At 38.8% G+C, this 22,815-nt stretch overlaps 2 protein-coding genes across 2 annotated transcripts in view; both read left to right on the forward strand.

The window, feature by feature from the left end:
- The window catches only part of LOC125371582 (vesicular acetylcholine transporter-like), a 66,273-nt gene that overhangs the window by 20,483 nt on the left and 22,975 nt on the right, over positions 1 to 22,815 (forward strand). The window lies entirely within an intron of this gene.
- The window catches only part of LOC124113721 (choline O-acetyltransferase-like), a 121,190-nt gene continuing 103,109 nt past the window's right edge, over positions 4,735 to 22,815 (forward strand). Inside the window, exon 1 of the mRNA XM_046474227.2 lies at positions 4,735 to 4,832. The gene's annotated coding sequence lies outside the window, so the exon portion shown is untranslated. The remainder of the gene's footprint in view (positions 4,833 to 22,815) is intronic.

Genomic DNA, 22,815 nt, shown 5'->3' on the forward strand with positions numbered 1-22,815 from the left:
ATTATATTGAAAACATAGATCCATTTTTACAAGGAGTAATTGTTACAACTGAAACGTGTTGTTAAAGTAATGTCTAATGCCAGGGTGCACATTGAATTGACTTAATTCCTGATAAATGTATCCTCTGGCCAAACCTGTTAAAATTGTGTAAATGACTTAACATATGTAACGTCAAAGACTTAAGACATTTGGCCAGATTTATTGTACAACTGTTAAGTAACATTGAAAAAATCAAATAGAACATTGAGCACACATCTGCCATCTTGTTATGAAAGCTGTGATATGTATAGATGTATATACTCATGTACTCAATGAGAGAGAGCCAATACGGTCTGTGATTTGCAGACTTTGGAACAGGTTTCTGCAGACACAAAATGTTAATGATAGACAGTACAGGGCGCCTTGGGTCAACAACACAAACAAACACAACAAACCAGCGTCAAGCAATCAAGCCCAAATAGCCAATCAAATCGGTGTTCATCAGTTACTGACCAGATGATAAAAAAGCGTCTGCATGCTCGGCGACCACACGTTGTACCACCGTCAACAAATCGACATAGTCTAGCCAGACGCCGATGATGTTTTAGAGTATAGAAGCCGGGGGAATGGCCGATGTTCTAGTACACAAACTATACGGACAGTAAGCTAGGCTACACTGGACGAACTATATCCGTATGAAACGGAACGTTTAACCAAATTCATCCATATGTATAGTTATATAAACGGAACGAACTATTTCTGTATGTAAGGACCCACTGATCGAACCAAATCAATATGCGAGGCTGGATTGAACGAACACTACCCGTAAGCATATGTGCTGTTGAACGAACATGAACAAAACTATGTTGATTCAATGAACTATCTACCGACACAACTGATGTATCGTGTCTTTTCATTTGGAAATCATGAAAATGTGCATATTCTCCATTCACTTTCTTTAAATGTTGATATTTCATATTTATACCAAAGGTTTATAGATCAATCAATTTGCAGCGATAACCTATAATTAACACGTGTTTGATCACTTTCAAACACAGTTTCTGCCTTTGCCGAGACATTCCCTTTGATTTCCTAAACTGTTTCTGCCATTTGAACTACAAATTACCAGTGGGTCATTAATCATTTGATGGCACCTTACACTGCGACCTTGTGTAGTAGACGAAGGAGTCTTCCCCGTGTTTTCGTCTCCCCAGTCTGGTTAGCAGAAAAACAAAACGTGAGTGCTATTTTAGGCTGACTCTGATGTTTTGCGATTCTAGAACTCAATCCTATGTCATGTCAAGCTTCCTTGGAATCTAATTATTGTTGGCAATTAATTTCAGTTTATTGAATCTGTCAAAATGAAGTTAAGTACTTAGTCTGTGTGTGTTAGTCACCTTGTTTCAACGTCATAACCCAAAAAGATACTGTTTGAAGGTCATGCTCACGAGCAACTACTGTTCAAAATCTAATTTTAATGACTTCATATCACCAGAATATTCAATTTACGTCATTTTTCAAAATAATATTTAATATTTGTAATGTTAAACGGTTGTTTTGTTATTGTAACACGTTATGATCAGATACCAATACTGATGATTCCCGACTATTTTTTAACTTGTCTCCTAGTCTCTATGGATCATCTCTTTTATTTCTGGGGTAATCGTCACAGGATAACTTAATTTTGAAGCAATATCAAAACAGAATGCAACTATATGCAGTCAGGTGAAAAGAATCTGTTGGCATTAGCGGAGAGGTTTGCCATTGAAAAAGGTGGACACATGGAATGATAATGTAGGCCTAAAGTAATCATGATAACTTGAGAACACACAGAGTCAGTTTCAATAATATTCCAGTCTGCGACTTCGTCGTTTCTGAGTCCAAATAGTGTGTGAATTGGGTAAACTCGTCAGGAAAGACGTCTCCCAATGTCGCCCAAAACGTTGTCGATGGAATTAACATGTCATTCCACGGACACAGAGTTGAAGGTATTTTTCACATCTTGAACCACTCTATCACAATAGGGAAGAGCATTGTCACCTTGATGCCATATTTCGATGTGTATGCATATCGGTACGATCTCATTTTCTAAATCGTGTATGCACCCTTCATGATCACTAGAAAGTCTTGATCGTTGCTTTAAGGCCACAACACAAGAACAAACCTAGGACTCAGTTCTTCCCTGTGCAACAATCTACTGATGAGGCTATGGCCACAGTTCATCAGGGGAGTTATCTGCCCCAGGGACAACCACGCATCGCTCATGTCCTATAACCTTCCATCGGTTAGATTTCATGTCTTGCTTGTGAAAATATTAGATCAAACGTACATAATAAACACGAAAAATGACACCAATAGCTCTACAACATGTAACACGAGCTACACGCCGCGCACGTGAAATGGCATACTTCCAATTCCATTTAGACAATGAATTGTAATTATACTTGATAGGTTAAAACATATCCAAATGCACATCACTGTCTTCACTGTCGTTGTGTATGTTAGCTGCTGCTTAACGTTTACATCAGTGTAGATTAATGTCACAACAGTTTACAGTTTCATAAGGCAGCTACCAGTAACTAGCTGAGTTATCAGTGGTTTCTGTACTTGATTGTGCGCAGATTTATAATGTCATTATTCGCTTGTGATTACATTATGAAAAATTGATCTAATAGTCCTAGCCGATTGACGCCGTTTCTTTCAAACTATTCCAAATAATGCCTCTACATCATTTGCGAGAGCATCCATCTTAATAACATAAGCTAGAGCACTGAACGGGGTAAAGGCTGTTAACAAACTGTATCCGTGGAAAGCATGCAGGCTGTCAGTGTATATGTGTGGGTGTATGTTTAGCTGAGTTGGACATGAGGGCGTTGCACCATGCGAAGGGTATCGGTATCGCCTACATGGATCAACGTTCACTTCCAAAACGTAGATCCAGATCCACGCAACTATAAAGCTGACGCAACATAATGGCAAGGTTCTGTTAAGGTAGAGATGGATTAATTAATTGCAGTTTGGAGCCAACTTAAGCGGAATGGCCAATAAAGTAAGAAAACTTTACGGATAACAACTTCTGTGACGTTTCGATGTATATTTTAACAGCGTTATCAAGTTTGATAACGGTGTAAGAATCTACACAGGAACGTCGCTATACACAATAAAGAAGTTGTTACCCCATAAAGTTGTGTGTTTTCTTACTTTGAATGCTCACCAACTTCTAGAATGCCAATCACACAGTTGGAATGGTATACGGATACCTACTCAAGTGATTCCTTGTTACCACAGTGAAGACATTGTCCTGATGTCAGTTGTCATGGGCTCTCCTGATCTGAAATGGCTATCTAACCATCCCGCCAGGTAAAGCGCACGTTCAGCAGCCTTAGGAGTCCTTCCCAATCACCCGATTTGTTTTCAATAAACTTTCTAGCTAGTTTCTACACTTAACAAACATGTATTTAATTAACAACCCGTGTTAATTCGTTGTAACAAAATGAATACAAGTAATGTTTCAAATGTATATTAAAATCCGATGATTACATCTTAATTGATATTCAAGTTCATTGTTTTAACATGGACTTTGTCGACATTGATTGTTCATTTGCTACGCAAAATGCGTCATTGCTTTTGGAAGATACATCAGAGATACATCAACCCCTGCCTTTATTGAAATGTTTTTCGGAAAATTTACGTTATCTTGTTGTTTTATGTAACTGCTTTTCACATTGTGATCAACATGAAAATCGTTGCTTAACAACTTTGATAGTTATCATGTATCCATCTGTCTCAACTACTCGTGTCTATTCATTCACCACACTGGCATCAATACACCCATCCATCCATAGATCGATCTATATTCCAAGAATACGTCATATCTCTAAACCGGCTATTTCAGAAGAAGAAAAGCCACTAGAAATTATGGAAACCAGACCCTTTTTTTCATTGAAACCTTAAGAAAGTCAAGCGAAAAGTTATTTAACCCTCGACAAAAACACTTCAAAAATTACTTGTCAGGAAATTACCTTGAATTCTACTGGCAGTCTGAACAAGAGATCGATTCCGGGAACTCAAACTGTTATTAACCGAATCGTCTAAAGTATTTCTCAACCGCCAGCGTTCGTAAGGCTTAGCAATGCAACAGTCACCAAATCATTGCCGTCGCACAAGAATTGCCTTTATCAAATGGTGTACATCATGTGATGTATATATATTTGCGATGGTGTTAATTGAAAGGAGGCAATAATCAATAACTGAAGAAACCTCTCTAACGAACGCAATTCTGTAGTCCAAGAAGTTGTTGTGCTGAATTATTTAGTTCGTAAGGTTACTGATTTGCAAGATCATTAAAACAAGACAGTGCAAAAACATGTCTGCGCTGCAGATGAAATCATATCAATATAACACTGATATCAATTGCCATGACCGCCTATTACACGGTGTCCCTGACACACTATACATCTCCCTGTCGTGTCTGACCCGGACCGGACGACAGGGACCCTTAACGCAGTATGCACAGCGCGGATTGAAAATGAGCAATTGCTTCCCAAACGATACCGGCGAGAAGGGACTGGGGGATTAGGCGTCGGTTGTTTCCAGCTGCCTATGTAAGTTACTCAACTGTGAGGGGCGTGGCTATCGAAACCAACACGCTTCCTATTGATTGATCTTGGCTCTTGTAGGTTTCACTATCGATCTCTAGCGAGGGAGGATGAAACAAACCACGTCACGTGGCCGTTAATTAGCGTTGCCTCCAAATAAAGCTAAGCACGTGGATTTCAACATCATTGCTAACCTTATTCGTTTGAGCACTCTTCGGATCAGTATCCGGTTGGCTTCTGTTGATCCGCTATAAGGTAATTTGATATTTTAATTGCTATGTTTGTACCTTGCCTAATATTTGTGTGATATTTGTTATTGAAATAACAGCATATGCCATTTATTTGTCGACTACTTTTACAACAATTTCAGCAGCTCCGGCGGTCTTACCTACAACAAAATGTCTTTTACAAATGTTTGTTGTTTCATTTCTGATGTCACATCTCAATGATACATACTTGGGCTAATTCAATAAAGCGGTACTCGAACACAGTGATCTGATGTAAGGCAGTTATATATATTCAACTTCGTAGTTTTTATTCGAATAAAATCACGCAAAATTGAGAGCATCTTATATCTCAACTATTTATTATCGTTTAAAGACAATAATTTGGTAAACTCATAAATAGGTTACGTTTACTATTTAAACGTGATATCCGTCTTCATAATCGATTGTCAATAGCTGAAGGCATTTCAGGGTGTTTGAAGTGTGCCTACTCACGTATGTACAACATCCTGTACTCTAAGCTACCAACTTAACATTGTTTCTTTAACTGGGCTTTGAAGATATGAATAGACACCGTGACATGTTGTGTAGTGTTTCCTCTATGAAGAAAAAATCATCGTGTCGAATCTATTGACATTTAACTTGAGTTCATCGAAAATATGCACTTTAGGAAACACAAATATACATCAAAGGAAATACCTTAAGCATGGATGTAAAATAAAGCACAGCACCAAACATCTACATGATCAAAGAATAATTTCCCTACCTGAAACGATAAATTATCATGTGTGTTTTGAATCACATTAAACGCAGTAATGTGCACCGCGACTGTACTTGATAATGACCTTGCATTGCCGCGATGATGATATAGAAAGATGATAGTGGAAATTAAAACGGAGACCTATTTCTTTGAAACAAACGTTTTTTTCAAAAAGCATCGAAAGTTCATTAACTCGAAGCCCTTTGGGTCATGAAATATAAATATGATACTTGGTGTTTTGAGACATGCGGTTTAGTATTGACATTGAATTTACGGATTCAAATAGTATACAGTGAAACCTCGATAAACCGAACCCCGTTAAATTGAAAATTTAGCCTCCAGACAATTTCTGTAGGGAATAATATACCATACATAAATGACATAAGAGTTTTATTGGGACGAATGGGATAACCTTGTAGTTAAAGAGTTGGATTATCGCGCACAACCCTACGGACTACCTCACTGACAGGTACCGCAACTTGCAATAGTAGTCGAAATAAACATTTACCCCAAAAATCTAGTTAATATGTTTATGAAAGTGCATCTATCGATCGTCTGTAATATATAATTCAAGAGACCGCCTCCGTGGTCTAGTGGATAGTGCTCTGTCCGAACACAAGAAAGACGGTCATTCAATCCCCTGGCCGCATCATACCAAAGTCGGAGTGGGGCATCAATCTTAAACTGCAGTATGGTATCACAGTGGGCTAGCACTATAAAACCGGTACAAGGCAGGACTAATACCAGCAGCCACACTTGCATGCATGCATTATATTACTATCCATTTCCTTATTCGAGACACGTTCTCAAGGCACAAATGTTTCAGTTGAACTCATTAGTGTTGTAGGACTGGTTACACTGGTCATTACACATTTTACTTCTGACGAATTCACTGACACGTTCACCCTGTATGTATCAATAATAAGAAGTGTGTTGTACGCATTGATAAGAGTAGTAAGACCACTACCTATGTGGCTAAATGTGGCTAAGTCCGGATCAAATGGTTTTCGCTCTGAAATTTCAATTGGAAGTATAAGTCGTGTCTCAGGAATAACAATATATCCTTAGAATTAGTTCATTAATTTGACCTTCAACTTTATAGAAAACGTTTCTCTACTATATTTTCTCCTATGAGAAAGAACGAATGCATAAAATGCAGCGTTGTACCCAAACACAAAGTTAAAATTATCCTGATTTGAAAGTGTATTTGAAATGTAAAAATGATCCCCGAACTTTGATATATTGGTAAAGGATAATGACTATAGCTACACAGGTCCCCTTTTATTATAAAAATAATGATTGTATCACGTCGATATGAATAGTCGGTAGCTGATCAAAGAATGTCAGAATACGACTTAAACGTCCATATCAAAGAGATCTAAATGTATTTTTGCATGCCTTCGGGTTTGTAGCAAATTTATTTTCAAACACTTCAAATGTATTCCAAGCAGAACGGAACTGAATGAATTCATTTTTCTGATGATTAACAGAAAAAAAACATGAAGTCGTCTTTTGATCAAGCAATAGCCTTGAGATATATTCTTAATTAAGTTGCCTCTGTTTATCTATTTATGGAAAAAACGATACAATCATATCTTGAAGAGCTTCAAAACCAGGATGTCTACAAGCGACGTCAGATCGATGACCACACAAAATCATTTCAACAATGAAAAATTAACAGTTAGATATTATCGACTTTTCACTGGAGCAATTAGGGCCAAATAGTATCTTCAAAATATGTTGTGTGAACGCTGTAATCTGCCATGCAACGGTTTCCTGGTACAGGTTTCATAACTCTGCAGGGGATGAAGGCCAAATCGATGTTAACAACGTAGGACTGTTGAGCCTGTCGGAGTTACTTACGTTGCAGTTAATCTCAGGAAGTCGTCGTACGAGAGCTGGTCAAAAGGTTCTAAGCCCACCAAAAAACATAATAAACATTTGTGAAAGTGTATTTAATTATATTTTTCAACATAATCTCCCTGCTTTTCAATACACTTCTCATATCGACAGTGAAGCTTTTCAATTCCAGTCAGGAAAAGGTTTTCAGAAGCCACCGTGAAATACCCATTCACGACAACTTTGAGATCATCATTGTCGTCATAGCGCTTTCCACGAAGATGCTCTTTCATTTTAGAAAACAGGTGGGAATAATTTAGTGCCAGGTCTGGCGAGTATGAAGAGTGAGGGAGCTCTTCGAACCCACATTGTCGCACAGCAGCCTTTGCAAGTTGAGAGGTGTGAGAAGAGGCATTGTCATGAAAAAGTAGAACTCCTCGCCGACTTTCTACGTAATCAACAAGCACCACACCCTTTGCTTCCCAGAATACAGTGGCCATAACTTTCTTTACTGATCTGGAAGACTTGAATGGTGCCATTCCATGTATTGACGTTTTGACTTTCGGGTTTATAGTGGTAGACCAATGTCTTATCACCCGTTACTAATCTGAATTTGACGAAATCCTCCTCAATTAGCTCTAAGTTCCTCTGGCAATGTCAGTTCTTTTTTCCTTAAGATCAGAATTGAGAAACTTTGGCACCCAACGAGTAGATATCTTATTCATCTGAAATGTTCATGATTAAAAGTTTCATGATAGATCCACGGCTTAGTCTTTCTCAAGTTCAGCAATGGTAATATGTCAATCTGACAATCTCCTTGATTGAATCTTCACTGATGGATGTTGAGGGACGTCCAGTCTAGGGTCATCATCAAGTCTTGTTCTCCCAGCCTTAAACAAAGAAGCCAAACGTTTAACAGTGTAATAGCTGGGGCATTTATACCCCATACACTTGTGACATGCGGTGATGAATTTCTTTGGGAGTACCTTTCTCTAAAGTCAAAACTTGATGACTGCTCAGTACTCGTTCTGTGTCCATTTGGAACCCTATCGTGTTCAACTGGCTGTCAATAATATAGCTGCGACTTCCTTAGTCCAAATACACTTGCGATGAACAACTCAAACATGTACTACAATGATTAGTTCTTTTTGTTATGGCCCATAGTTGAAAGTTAGTCAGGCTAAGTACTTTTTGACCAGCCCTCCTATAAAAAATAAATCAACGTGATGATACATGCAGGTAACGGACGTGTCATAGGTTGTTCTCTATACAGTAACAATGGAAACGGTATCACCAGAAACAGACTAATCATGCGAGACGTCTAGGTTGGTGAACATCTGTGACTTCTGTCATTAGAAGATGAGACTGAAAGTCATGTCTGTCTTCCTGAATCCCTGCACTCATACATAGACTGAAGCATCACCTACTATCTGCTATCATCTGCCTGTAATATGACTGAAGCATCACCTACTATCTGCTATCATCTACCTGTAATATGACTGAAGCATCACCTACTATCTGCTATCATCTGCCTGTAATATGACTGAAGCATCACCTACTATCTGCTATCATCTACCTGTAATATGACTGAAGCATCACCTACTATCTGCTATCATCTACCTGTAATATGACTATATCTTTGGTTACATAAAAAGTATTACTCATGACTAGAGTAACTGAGTGTGCCTACATATAAGGCGCCGCTGTCAACAGAGCATAACGTCTACCTACTTTTACCTTACATCCCACTGTGCCTTTCCAATACGACTGCAGTAGTAATGTTTCGTTTTCGTATTCCAATCTTCAACAATTAAATGACCCCAACCACAGAGCTTGTTGCATCTAATTCTTATATGGTGACGTTCTCATCAAATCATATCATATAACCAATGTACTCTGTAGAATAATCACATGTTATTTTTGGACAATATTTAGTTATTTTGATAACGTTATCGTCCCAGTCTAACCCCTCTCAGACGTAGAATCTGTAATGTCGAGACTAGCTGTCAACTTTTATCAATCGTCTAATCATTATGAACCGTATTCATGCACATTGATTGCCCAGAGTGTGATGCCTGATTTATACCAATAATATTTAACGTCGGCTTCATTACTCTCTTTCATAGATGAGTTGTGTACCAGGAAGTGCGCCTGCTTAAGATGCACATTAACTACGCTTGTCAAGATTGATCACCTTGGCTCCAGCTGTACTGACGTTGTACCATTTCGGTTTAGCCTAAACGGGTATGCTGTTATATATAAGAACGTATTTAGCGTATTCATAGAATGAATGTTCTAACCCGCCTTCGCGAGGGTCGGTTAGTATATATCTCACATGGAATGGATGTTCTAACCCGCCTTTGCGAGGGTCGGTTAGTATATATCCCACATGGAATGAATGTTCTAACCCGCCTTTGCGAGGGTCGGTTAGTATATATCTCACATGGAATGAATGCTGTAACCCTCTGCTACGGTTAGTATATATCTGACGTGGAACGATTGCAGCAGTAACCTGCCTTAGCGAGGGTCGGTTTTATGTCTTAAATGGAATGAATGCTGTAACCCCCTCTGCGAAGGTTAGTATATATCTGACGTGGAACGATTGCAGCAGTAACCTGCCTTAGCGACGGTCGGTTTTATGTCTTAAATGGAATGAATGCTGTAACCCCCTCTGCTAAGGTTAGTATATATCTGACGTGGAACGATTGCAGCAATAACCTGCCTTAGCCTGGGTCGGTTTTATGTCTTAAATGGAATGATTGCTGTAACCGTCAGCAACCGTCAGTCAAACTGTTTAATGGCTGTTTGGTTGACATTCTAGAAATTGATCAGTAAATAAGAAAACATACAACTTTAGGGATACCAACGTCTGGTTTATCACTCCAGCTTGATAACGGTGTAAGATTTTACATCGAAACGTCGCTATATGCAATTAACAAGAAGTTGTTATCCATAAAGTGTATGTTTTCTAATGTTCCAATGGCGTGAACAGTTTCTACAACGGGGGAGTTCATGTTGTATCGCTCGTTCCAAGAAATACGAGGCCATGCCGATTCCGGTCACGTGCAGAATGGTTAAATTACTTACAAATATTACTTTGCGTGTAAATGTGTACAAGTTATTATACTCAATCATAGAACTTTGGCAATTAATTCGACCATTGCACTCCACCATAACTAGTGACACAAGATGTTTTCGCAAATTTATCAAAATGTAAGTCATACCCAAATCACCGTTGCGTTAAAATAATATGGTTTCAAAAACATAGAAGCTTGTCCGAGGAAACACATATTGTCGTTCAGGGTTGATCGCAGCTTCGTTGCAAAAACACATGACTTAAACTGTGAATATATTTTATACAAATCGTTGCTTTGGACTAAGTGTAATCTGTACTGCCACCTACCGACACACTGGAACGTACATACAGTCACTGTGTTATTTATGGAAAGAACAGTAATATGAGTTTCTGTACTTGATATTACCGCGGAACGCATGATGGTATTAATAACAATTTAAGCACATCGTTTTTTGGTAATATATCTTGTCTTCCTCTTAACAAGCAACCGCTTTTATCATTTTATTTGCAGTAATCATCAATTTCCATTTTGGACTGATGTGTTTGATTCACATAATAAATAACTTTATACTGTTGCTAGGCCACCGCTAACGTATCAGTAGCAAATGTCGTAAGAAGGTGATATAAATCCTATTGAAAACTGTTGTGTGTAAACAGTCGGCCGTGTTCTCTTAAGTGCGAGGGATTATTTCATGTCATTATTGTAATAATTTCAATTATGTTGACCATGTTGTATTTCGGTTATGAATTAAGCAAATCATGCGCATAGTTCAATGGTCGTTAGTCTGTTTATAGCCGAATGTCATCCATTGACCTATATCAGTAACACTCTCGATATCGATTCACGTACATGTAATCTCACAACTGATAAGGAATTAGACTATTTCAACCAGTGTTCTGTGAACTGATACACGGAACACATATATAATAACGGTTTGTATCAGCTAAGGCATGCCGTACAGTCAGGTAGCAAGGTTCGATAAGACCCCTGGCACTTCCACTCTGTCTCAACCACACAGTTGGTCACATTCCACATGTTTTGAAAATGCCCACTTCCTATTACTGGTTAGCATGCTGTTGAAACATAAATATTGTAATAATGTTATCCAAATATAAAATACTACAATATTTATGTTATGGTCATCGCATGGAACCGCTGTGATATTTAAATACGATGTGGCGTAGTTTGCCTTATATATCCACGATATTAACCAGGTTATACTGTCATGTAAAAACGATCACCACAACCTTGGGATTTTTTCTAATCCAGTGCTGGCTGTAATATAGGAACTGTTTTTGCGCGATGCTGTTCCAATAACCGCGAGAACAACGCCGCAGCAATACAGAAGTTCTGCCGAATGTCTGACCACAGCGAAGGAAGCTTAACTAGGAAAAGTATCTGCCCGGTGTCCATTGTCATAGTCGATCGGGAGCAGAGGTAATCGTTACAATCACTGTGTCCAACGTCCTCTGTCCTCTGTGACTCTGGTTGTATAATATGTTCAATGTGATTTAATGGGAACACATGTTAAGAGTCGCATGGTGTTTGAAGTGATGCAGAACGAGTGTTCGCTATATCTTGTATTTCACCCAAACATAAACCTAGATTACATTACATGTCTGTGTCGTGTCTGTGTCGTTATTGTCACATGTAGGTAGACATATACTGAAACAGTTGATGGGCAATCAGCTCTGAAGTGTGTGCCCGTTCTACACGCCCTGTTCTGTTGCTGTGCCGTCTGCTCTATTTTGTCTACGAGAGTGAGTGAATGAGTTAGGTTTGAACAGTACTCCAGTTATATCAAGGTGTTTCAGCTTAATGTGGGAGGAAAGCCCGATGTGATGCAGGTCTCAGATGTTTACCATTTCAGTGAAACCCACGAGCATGGGTACAGTGCTTACAAACCTAGAACCATAATCGGGGCGAACCGGGATTCGGACCCACAAGGTTTCTGGCGTGCCCAAGATGCGCAACTCTACGCAGCGATTCGCGGCGCTTTAGAAGAATGGGCCACCCGTGCCCTCTTTATTGTCTACGTCTAACTGAACATGTAGTTCTGTTTCTATATATGGCCGTCAATGCGTGATCGTGTACAGGTTGGTATCAAAGGTGCGAATAACGATATCGCACGTGAATATTCTCATGACGTGTATCTGAGCATGAAAACGCAACAGGCATTTATAAAGTAGAGAACCTCCTTTTCACAGTGCATTGTTTCAGTTACAACCTTGAAAGGTACTGATGACTAGATGAGGCTGTAGTTATTATTAATCTGATGTCACGACTCACCAGAAGCTTGTTTCCAAAATAACTGGGTAACTATTTTCCCCTTGTGTCTGAGTAGGCAGCGGTTATACCAGTGGAGATATAGTTCAGACAAGGAAAGATGAAACCGTAACGAAACACATGTTATTGATCGCCTGTAAGTTTTCACACGGCATGTTTTAAATGAGCCGATAGATTATGAAAAATTAGTTTACAACTTGTCATGAAATTTCAAAATGTCATTCCTCAGATGACATGATTACCCGTCGAGCACGACCTGGGCGTGATGCCCTAATGTCGCGGAAACCTGACTCCTGTTCAGGAGGTTGACGGTTGTAAGCCCATCCTGTCAGGCAATTCGGGCCGGCCGCCGCAACAACACCCACATCCTTATACATCTGTCCAAATGCGGTTGTAGATGTTTAACTCTTAAGAACACTAATCAAGAATGAATGTGGGAATATATGACCAACAGCAATTTCCAGTGACGCACACAACACGCAATTAACAAACCAACTTTTGACACTGGCTCCCACCACAATAATGTTTATGTGTTAACCAACCGTGTCAATTGTAATCAGTAACTTGAAATAGACCACACATGCTACAAAACAGTCGGCTTAATTTAGCCAAAATCAACATCTAGCCTTAACAATCACTGCGTTTCAATGATAAGGCTTTGAATAATTCACTTAAGTTCTGGGCCTATGATGTTAATCGTTATAGTGTAATTGGGAAATGTTTTGTGCAGCTAACGAAGACATCAATCTTTTATACTCACTTATCAAGTCATCTTTATCGTAATGAACGGAAATTAAGAAAACGATGGGAATAATCGAACTGCTATAAAGTCTACGGATGTGGTGAACTAATTGCAAGTTTATAGAATGCATGTATATGTGGAGAAATAACAGTGTATTGATTATCTTTTAACGTGGATTGTATGCAAAGGTAATACATGATGATGTACTAACCTCATATGTTTGTCTGCTTGACAGGGATTGCAGATGGAATACAAAGGGCAACCCTGGTTAGTGGGCAATCATTATTGCGGGAAGTTCAAGTGTTACAATGTCGTGTTGAAAAACTGAATGTAGAATTTAATGTGCATCACGTCCATTGTTTAGCATTACCGCAATGTATAGGCGGCAGCTTGCGAAGCCGACCTTCAAGATCATCTTTCATCATAATTTCATTTTATAACATTCCTGGTGTCCTCACTCACTCACTCACTCACTCACTCACTCACCCACTCACCCACTCACCCACAGGTGAACTTACTTACCCAGTACTGATTCAAGAACTTATTCATACTTTAACAAAGAACAACAGTTCATAGTCGTAGTACTACCTACATCTTGTTTGTTCCACCTACTGAAGACTAGCTACTTGGCAGGCCCTGCGTCGGTGTATCAGTGGAAATATATCAGATCAATTTCAGTACAAACAGATGTTAGCGCCACAATAACTGAATTAGAATGAGGGTTTGATTGATGGTATGGAGTCTGAAGACAACTGTCCCATGGGAAATTGAAACACGCCACATCGCGGGATGTTGTGATCGTTAACTCACACCACAGCTAGAGAGGTTACATTGGTTGCTTAATCAGCATATCAAATTTTCAACTCAAGTCTTGTTATCAACTAATGCAAATATTTCCATTTTTTTAAATAGCCACAAATCCTACATTTGTAACAATGTTCCTGTGTCAGAGTATCAGGGTGAACATTTCTGAGCGGTTATGTTTTATATTGCACGGTTCAAAGGGTAACGTCGGACACGGCAAGTCGTTTATTATAGAGCGTCCCATGGTCGTGTCGCTCGCCATGAACAGGTAGGGCTACGGTGATGTGGCAGCTTATTTGTGTTCAAACTGCAGCCCAACTGTTCCACATATAGTTTGTTCTTTAGCATGTACGATGGACGGCAGTTTACCTTACCAGCGTTAGAAATTGCTAGGGCTTTAAGTATTCTAAGACGTTAATGTGGACAGGATAACGATTTCAAAACTTCGCTAGTATGTCTTCAATGTTACCGATACATTATCTTTATCAACAAATCATTGTCATATACGTAATTCAAAATTTTGCTAGTCAGTCTTCAATGTTACCAATACATTATCTTTATCAAAAGTCTGTCTTCAATGTTACCAATACATTATCTTTATCAACGAATCATCGTCATATACGTATTTCAAAACTTAGCCAGGCTGTCTTCGATGTTACCAATACATTATCTTTATCAACGAATTATCGTCATATACGTATTTCAAAACTTAGCCAGGCTGTCTTCAATGTTACCAATACATTATCTTTATTAACAGTCACTCTTCAATGTTACCAATACATTATCTTTATCAACAAATCATTGTTATTTACGTATTTCAAAACTTCGCTAGTCAGTCTTCAATGTTACCAATACATTATCTTTATCAACAAATCATTGTTATTTACGTATTTCAAAACTTCGCTAGTCAGTCTTCAATGTTACCAATACATTATCTTTATCAACAAATCATTGTTATTTACGTATTTCAAAACTTCGCTAGTCAGTCTTCAATGTTACCAATACATTATCTTTATCAACAAATCATTGTCATTTACGTATTTCAAAACTTCGCTAGTCAGTCTTCAATGTTACCAATGCATTATCTTTATCAACAAATCATTGTTATATACGTATTTCAAAACTTCGCTAGTCAGTCTTCAATGTTACCAATACATTATCTTTATCAACAAATCATTGTCATATACGTATTTTAAGACTTGTAGAAACATTATGAATACATCTTACATTTAACCTGGTCTAGACCATTTCAATGGTATGGTGACCTTGTACTAATTTGTAATCGTTCATTCTGTACTGTATGTGTGAAATTGATGCTGCCAAACGGAAGTAAATGTGACTGAAGAAGTGTCCTTCGATAAAAGTACCAAAGAAAGGTGGTGTGAAAAAGGGTTACACGTCGCGTCCAAGATAATTGCACTTATATATAGACGTGCATGCACGTGTGTGTGTGTGTGTGTGTGTGTGTGTGTGTGTGTGTATGTGTGTGTGTGTGTGTGTGTATGTGTGTAGCTGCTTGTACTAGTCCGGAATACTGCCGAATTAATAGTGCTAGCCCACTGAGGTACAATACCGCAGTTTTACCATCACTACCCGACTCTGACCCAGTATGCTGACTCTGAGCCGACCAGTCCTTGCTTCAGCCCTTTAATGCCGAGCGCCAGACACGGTAACAACAAGTACTATCTTTTAACGTCTTTTGGTATGACGCGGACGGTGTTCGAACCCCGGACCTTCCGCTCTCCGGGAGGTGGTCTACAAAAGAAAGAAAACGAGGGGTATGTGATGCCAAACGTGCCATTGTCGATTGTTCTGCTGCAATGCACGTTCATAATTTGCTGCGTCCTCTACGTAAACTTGACAGCGAGAGCACGACATATTCTTACATGTATCCGCCCAGTCACCTATTTTCTTATTTCTGATTATCTTTGTGTCTGACAACTGAAAGACTACACAATATTCTATTGAACATAGTTAGGTGTGTGACGTTATTCTTTGTTATGTCCTGCTGACCCCTCCTAGCGTTCTCCTTCAAGATCTCTTTGTAATTTAAAATCCAGATTAGTGGGCCAAAACCACCCCCTCTGCCGCTGCCTGTGATGCACATCAGCTATTTCATTGTACAACTATTTGAAACCATGATGCCCCGGGGGCCTATTGCGTTCGTTAAGGGGCATTTCTCCCTCGAAGGAATTGTTATTAATTTCCAGTCTATTTAGTCGTTTAGGAACAATTACATTCGTCGTGGCGCATTGCGGCATCGATACCAAGGCCTAGTCCTTCGATGGGGCCAATGAAGTCTTTAACTACCGTTATTATCGCTGGCAGCCTATTGCAAATACCCACGCCTAAGGGAGAGGCAGTTATCGGTATTGGTGTTAGAAGTAGCCGAGCAAATAGCCATCATACATGTGTTATACTCATTTATGACTTAATTGCCACCAACTCAGACACCTAATGAAGCTTCGTTAGCTGCGACTAGTTTATTACTGTAGGCTGAAGACGACTTAGGTAGGCAATCCATATATCAGTAACACTCTGGAGACTGCCCCGCACCTGGTAACTGGAGTATTGCATAAGTGTGGTAAGGTTACAAGTGGCTTCAGATCTGACACTGGTCATTGTAGCCCTCGACGGAGTTGCCAAGATAAGCAATATAGCTTTTGGTACTACCAACAAAGAATGGGATATTCAGTAATGAGTTGCAACACACATAAATAGTTATTTTTTCATTTAAAATAGTAATGGAGATTCACAAGCTTTTACAGCCATGGTTCTGGATGATAAATGTTTAAAGAGGTTACCATCATGGTTATTTACGTGAATCACCCTTTCCAAATCAAGACGCTTTCTGTGTCAGTGTGTGAATGTGTAAGTAAAAGCGATGCTTTCTTCATATACCGTTAGTCCGCTGGGCGACACCACAGAACTGTCACTACTAATGTGTTATATAACCTAAATTGAAATCACGGTTGTCTTTTTCTGACGGGTTTCCAGATAATTGCGTCAAGCCTCTGTAAATCAAAAGCTATTTACATCGGTTTCAAGCCGCGTATTTCATTGCAAGTCCTGTTTGCTCGCCTCGAAAGACAAATTGGTCCCCACTGTAGCACGCAATACATTTTAGCTTGTCACGAAAAGTGTGGATGCCCCCGTGTCTTGTTTAATAATTGACCCGGATTCAGTGCCGATATCCTTGAATGTGAAATGCTTGATTTCCTCTAATCAACACTTTGAGAGAGCGTCATGTGGACAGTTTATGTGACTTGTTGGTCCTTATGTTAGTGTTAATAAAGTCTGTATATAATATGTGTGTCTGGTGCTACTGTGCATATATTGTTTTGTGGCTACTTTCACCGTTTTGGAAATGGATACACTTCTCTGAGAAAGATACATGTTATGCAGCCATTGTCGAGATAAACCAACAAAGTAGAATAGTAGAACCACACTAAAATAGACCGTTTAAGTGACATGACCACAACATAAGAGTGATCGATATCAATATATTCATCTGATCTCCACTCATCTCCCAAATAGGGACAAGTCTAAATTACTGATATTTGTAAATGCATTAACTGCTAGATGTGTCTGATGCGGCATCATAAGTCTGAAATGTATATGTGACTAGCATTGGCAAATATCTTCTTGTCACTTAAATTCACTAATGATTGCCTTCGTCCCTGGGGTCACAGAAACGACAAGAATGAAAATAGGTTGTGCTGCCTTCGTCCACCTATGTTCATTTTAATGTGATTTTCCGTTTTCCGCCAACCTGTTTTTACTCATAGTCTTTACGTGTATGTGATATGAGTAATGTTCCCCGTGAGTGAATCAGTTGGACTAAACTGATATGAAATTACCCTAGTATATCCTATACGTAATCAATATTAGTCCATGTTATCATTACTCGTTAAACGCTGGAGCTATCAGATTGGCCAGTCGGTCACCTTCAAAACCCATAAAACCCATGGTCAGTTTGTACGGATATAATGACGACATTTTGTTGCATGAGACATGTTTGTAACGACACAATCTCAATCTCTTGTATGTTAACAGTGTTATATGTGTCATTATGACATATGAACTTCTTACCTAATCAGCATATTTGTCATACTGTCATAAGGCCTTCATATCTGTTCATAGTGTCATATGTGTCCTAATGTCAAACGACCTTCATATCTGTTCATCGTCTCATATATGTTATAATGTCATATGACCTTCGTATCTATTCATAGTGCCATGTGTGTCATAATTTGATGGGGCCTTCATATCTGTTCATAGTGTTATATCTGCCCATAGTGTCACATGTGTCACAATGTCATTGGACCTTCGTATCATTTCATAGTCTCATATGTGTCATAATGTCATAGGATCTCGTATCTGTTCTTAGTGTCATATCTGTCCATAGTGTCATATGTGTCACAATGTCACAGGACCTTCATATCTGTTCAGGGGCGGTGAGGTAGCCTTGTGGTAAAAGCGTTCGCTTGTCACGCTGAAGGCTCTGGTTCGATTCTCCACATGGATACAATGTGTGAGGCCCATTTCTGGTGTCCTCCGCCGGTACAATTACTGGAATCTTGCTAAAAACGGTGTAAAATTCGACCAACTTTTATATCTGTAGATAGTATCATATGTGTCATAATGTAATACTACCTTCATATGTGTTCATATTGTCACATGTGTTATAATGTCATATGACCTTTGTATCTGTTCATAGTGTCACGTGTGGCATAATGTCATTGGACCTTCATATCTGTTCATAGTCTTATATGTGTCACAATGTCAAAGAACCTTCGTATCTATTCATAGTGCTAGACTATGATACTCATTCTCGTCTGTTCTCTACAAATACCACGCAGCGTTGTATTGTCTATATACGTTAACGTACTCGACCAAAGCCTAAGCATTGTTGTGACAGAATGTCCAATTGTGACAAAGCCAGGACATGGCTCGGGTTTCAGAAGAGTTTATGATCAATACAAGATGTTCATGAGAGGGGAGAAACCCTCTTGAGAGATTGGCCAGTTTGTTCAGCTTTCATCGTAACCTGGACCATTTAAAAAAAATTAACAGGACAGTAATGCTTGTGTAATTTCTTTACGCTTTTACGTCGCAAATGTACATCATAATTATATAAAGATTTCCATATTTTACAAATCATACACATTTTGTCACATAGAGTCTTGCTGACTGACATTAACGCCACAGTTAACAATATTGCAGCCACGGCGTCCTATTAATAATAGAGATTGATCCAGATATACCAACGACCGAGAGCGTAAGCAAAATCTAGGTACTGTGTACGATGAAAAGCAATTAGCAAAGTCACGTGACCATCGTGACCATCCGATCCTCGTTTTAGTTGGCTCCAACGTCGCCCCAAACATCCACATCTCACACATTCAACTACATTCAATCTATCAATTCTATTAAAAAGCGATATTACACATCTTAATAATCAATGCATATTTAGTGTGGGAGCGTTTTTTTCAGGCAAAGTGTTTGATTCTTGTTCGAAATTAACGTTTAATCGCGAATGAAAAATATTCATATTCCAAAATGAATTATGCTAATCAATGCATATCCTGAATATTGGCCCCCGGTGTTTGATCAATGTTACGGTTCTACAACGACCCGCTCTCTTTGATTTACACTTGGTGCTCTTGTTTAAGGTTTTGTCCTACAACCTGACTACAGATCATTTAAATGTATTCCTCCTCAGAGCAATTTGCAAGCTACACGTCCCTTCAATAGGACAATTGACCATTTGATCCATATTTTACAATTTAATCGAGACCTCCATGATCGTGCATGGCGAAGTTAATGTAATTTAATATTTTGGGATGAGAGGAGAGTCTTTTTACTGACAGATTGTTTGAAGATGAGACATTGTGGCAGCTTATCTGAAACTTTAGACACTCACGTCAATCGATGAATATGAAATATCACTCTTTTTAGCCACAGAATACCCTGAGACTAAATTTTAATAATTCATTTAGAATTTAGACTTTTTATTGAAACTGATAACTACGGTTAAAAAAGTATTGACAAACAGATGCCGTGCGCGGTGTGAAATGTCTAGGAGGGATTATTGTATAAGATATGATACGTTGAGACAATTTGAAATACTAGTTTCATCCTCATATATCGTGAAGTCAGTTTTGTGCAACATTGCCTGCAAATCGTATTCATTAAGAAAGTTTATGACCTCTGAATCTAATTGAAAATGGGGAACTTTGTTGACTTTTAAAAAATCACATATTTCGTTTTGCTGTCCAGAGGTAGAACTTGTTGTCCACAGCTAAGGTCTCTTGTAAAGCACTTGCCAAGGATATCATTTCCTTCAGACAAAGTGGACCAGACAAATGACTGCAAATGTAATTTGGTTTTCGATTCATATCTTGGGCAAACCCAACTCATTTGGCAAACAGACATCAAACATTGCTGATCGACTTGTCCTTTAACCAGCAAACTATTGACCAAGAGTCCAACGATTTTGTGATCCTATCCACAGCAGTTTCTTACATACTGACAAAAACTCCCAGATATAATTTGCTCATCCTCTTCGTCCTTGTTATATTTTCGCTCCTCCTCATTCGGTGGATAACGATGTTGGTCTTTTCTGTCTGCGAGAGTGGAAATCAATGATCATGCTCTTTCAGAAAACTCCACTCTTGAACACAAGGAGAGAGGGGGATAGATTTCCTATACACCGCAGCTACTCGTTGGAACATGGGAGCTCTGAATCGAAACCTGGCGTCCCAGGAAAAGCAGGAAACATGTTAATTATCGAAAATAACTCCTGGAATCAATAAGCAAGTTCTTCCACGGAGCAATTACCAAACCATAGGGCTATTCAAAGCTGGCCACGCTCAATAGATGGGCATAAAAGGTCTAATGACGATCCCTGGATTACCATATATTGAATGAATATGATTGAGGGTCACTAACAAAGGCGCGCTTATATTGCTCAAATAAAACTTTATGTTTAGATTTACTTGTTTTAGTTTCAAAATGTAAATTGCTAAAAGTTCCCAAACGAGCTGGAACACAACAACGTTTTAATGCATTATAATTAGGAGTTAAGTTTGTTTAATTATCCTAACGATGGTGTTTAATAAAGTAGCATAGCTTTGCCGTGTCACTTCAGGTGTCTACTGTGGTAACTTAAAATATCATACATACAGCACCTTATGGGATGAACATGCTATGCGAGTCTCCTTCTGGAAAAATAAAGTAATTATTTATGTTGACATCAAAAGAAAATTATTCATCATTTCGTCCCCCCATGATTATATTCTAAATAGACTTACATACTAAGGTTTAAGTCGTAACAATTATGTAAGTACCGTTTTTATTTTGTTTGTATTTATTTGTTACAAACAATCAATAACGTGCTTCTGTCGCTTTCTAAATATAGCACAGGGTACATATACAGAATCTCACCCGAATGTCTTTTGATATCAAATATATCAACACGTGTTGATAAAAGTGGAAAAACTCCGAGGCTTGCCGAGGACATTTTCCACTTTTATCACCGAGTGTTGATGTATTTGATATCTAAAGACACGAGGGTGAGAGTTCATTTATCATCCAACATCATTCGTCCAACGTTTTCAGTTTTTAGACAGTAATAAGCAATGTCTTAAGTGTAAAATGTACTGCTAACGGCTTCAGTAGCAGAGCCATTAGTGATGTCATTTGATTGTGACGTCATGGTAAGTTTAAACCAATGACGTCACAATGGTCTAAAATGTAGATATCGCTTGATCTCACCCAAGTGATATCCCCTGTGGGAGACAGTTTTGGATGATAAATCAACATCTTCAATTAGCTGAAAAAGATGACTGTTAAACTACTTTCATCAAGTCTTTCCTTTAATACATTTCTTATTATCCTATCCTACTCCACATCTCTGGTTAGTAGCCTATATGTCATCCTTCCTTCAAAGAAAGGGTACATGTCGCAGGGAGATAGCCCCTTAATGTCCCTCAGTTATTCCTGTAGACTCTATAACAATGCAAATTGTATAGCACACTGGAGGATGATGAATGTATCTACAGTTCTTCTTTGAATACGATCATTTGTGTAGGATGGTTCCATCATGACGGAGCACGCGTCTTAGGCATTATACAGGAAGTGATATGCCTCTTTCAACAAAATTTGTAAAAATGGATTTTGGCAATCTTTTCTTAGGACGGAAGGGTCTCTGAAGGTGAGTTGTTCTAGATTTTCTTAAATGTGCCTCAAGTATTTGTATAGCCGGTACCGTAGCATTTCTCTCATATCACAGCAAAGACATGGTGTTCTAAAGCGGTTCGTCAGAAGGATTAATTGCCATGTACACTAACTTCAAACAGCCAATTTTAGTTCACTCTTGATGCCAGATGTTGCTGTATGGGCTAGTTATAACAAGAACAGTCATTTAGGCTGCAGCCATCTGTCCGACTGTTAGGAAGTCACTTCACCAGCTCGCACTGTGACACTTCAGTGACTGTAACTG

This window comes from Haliotis rufescens, unplaced genomic scaffold (assembly GCF_023055435.1).
Source record: "Haliotis rufescens isolate VD_foot unplaced genomic scaffold, xgHalRufe1.0.p SCAF_11, whole genome shotgun sequence".
NCBI classification, from domain to species: Eukaryota; Metazoa; Mollusca; class Gastropoda; order Lepetellida; family Haliotidae; genus Haliotis; species Haliotis rufescens.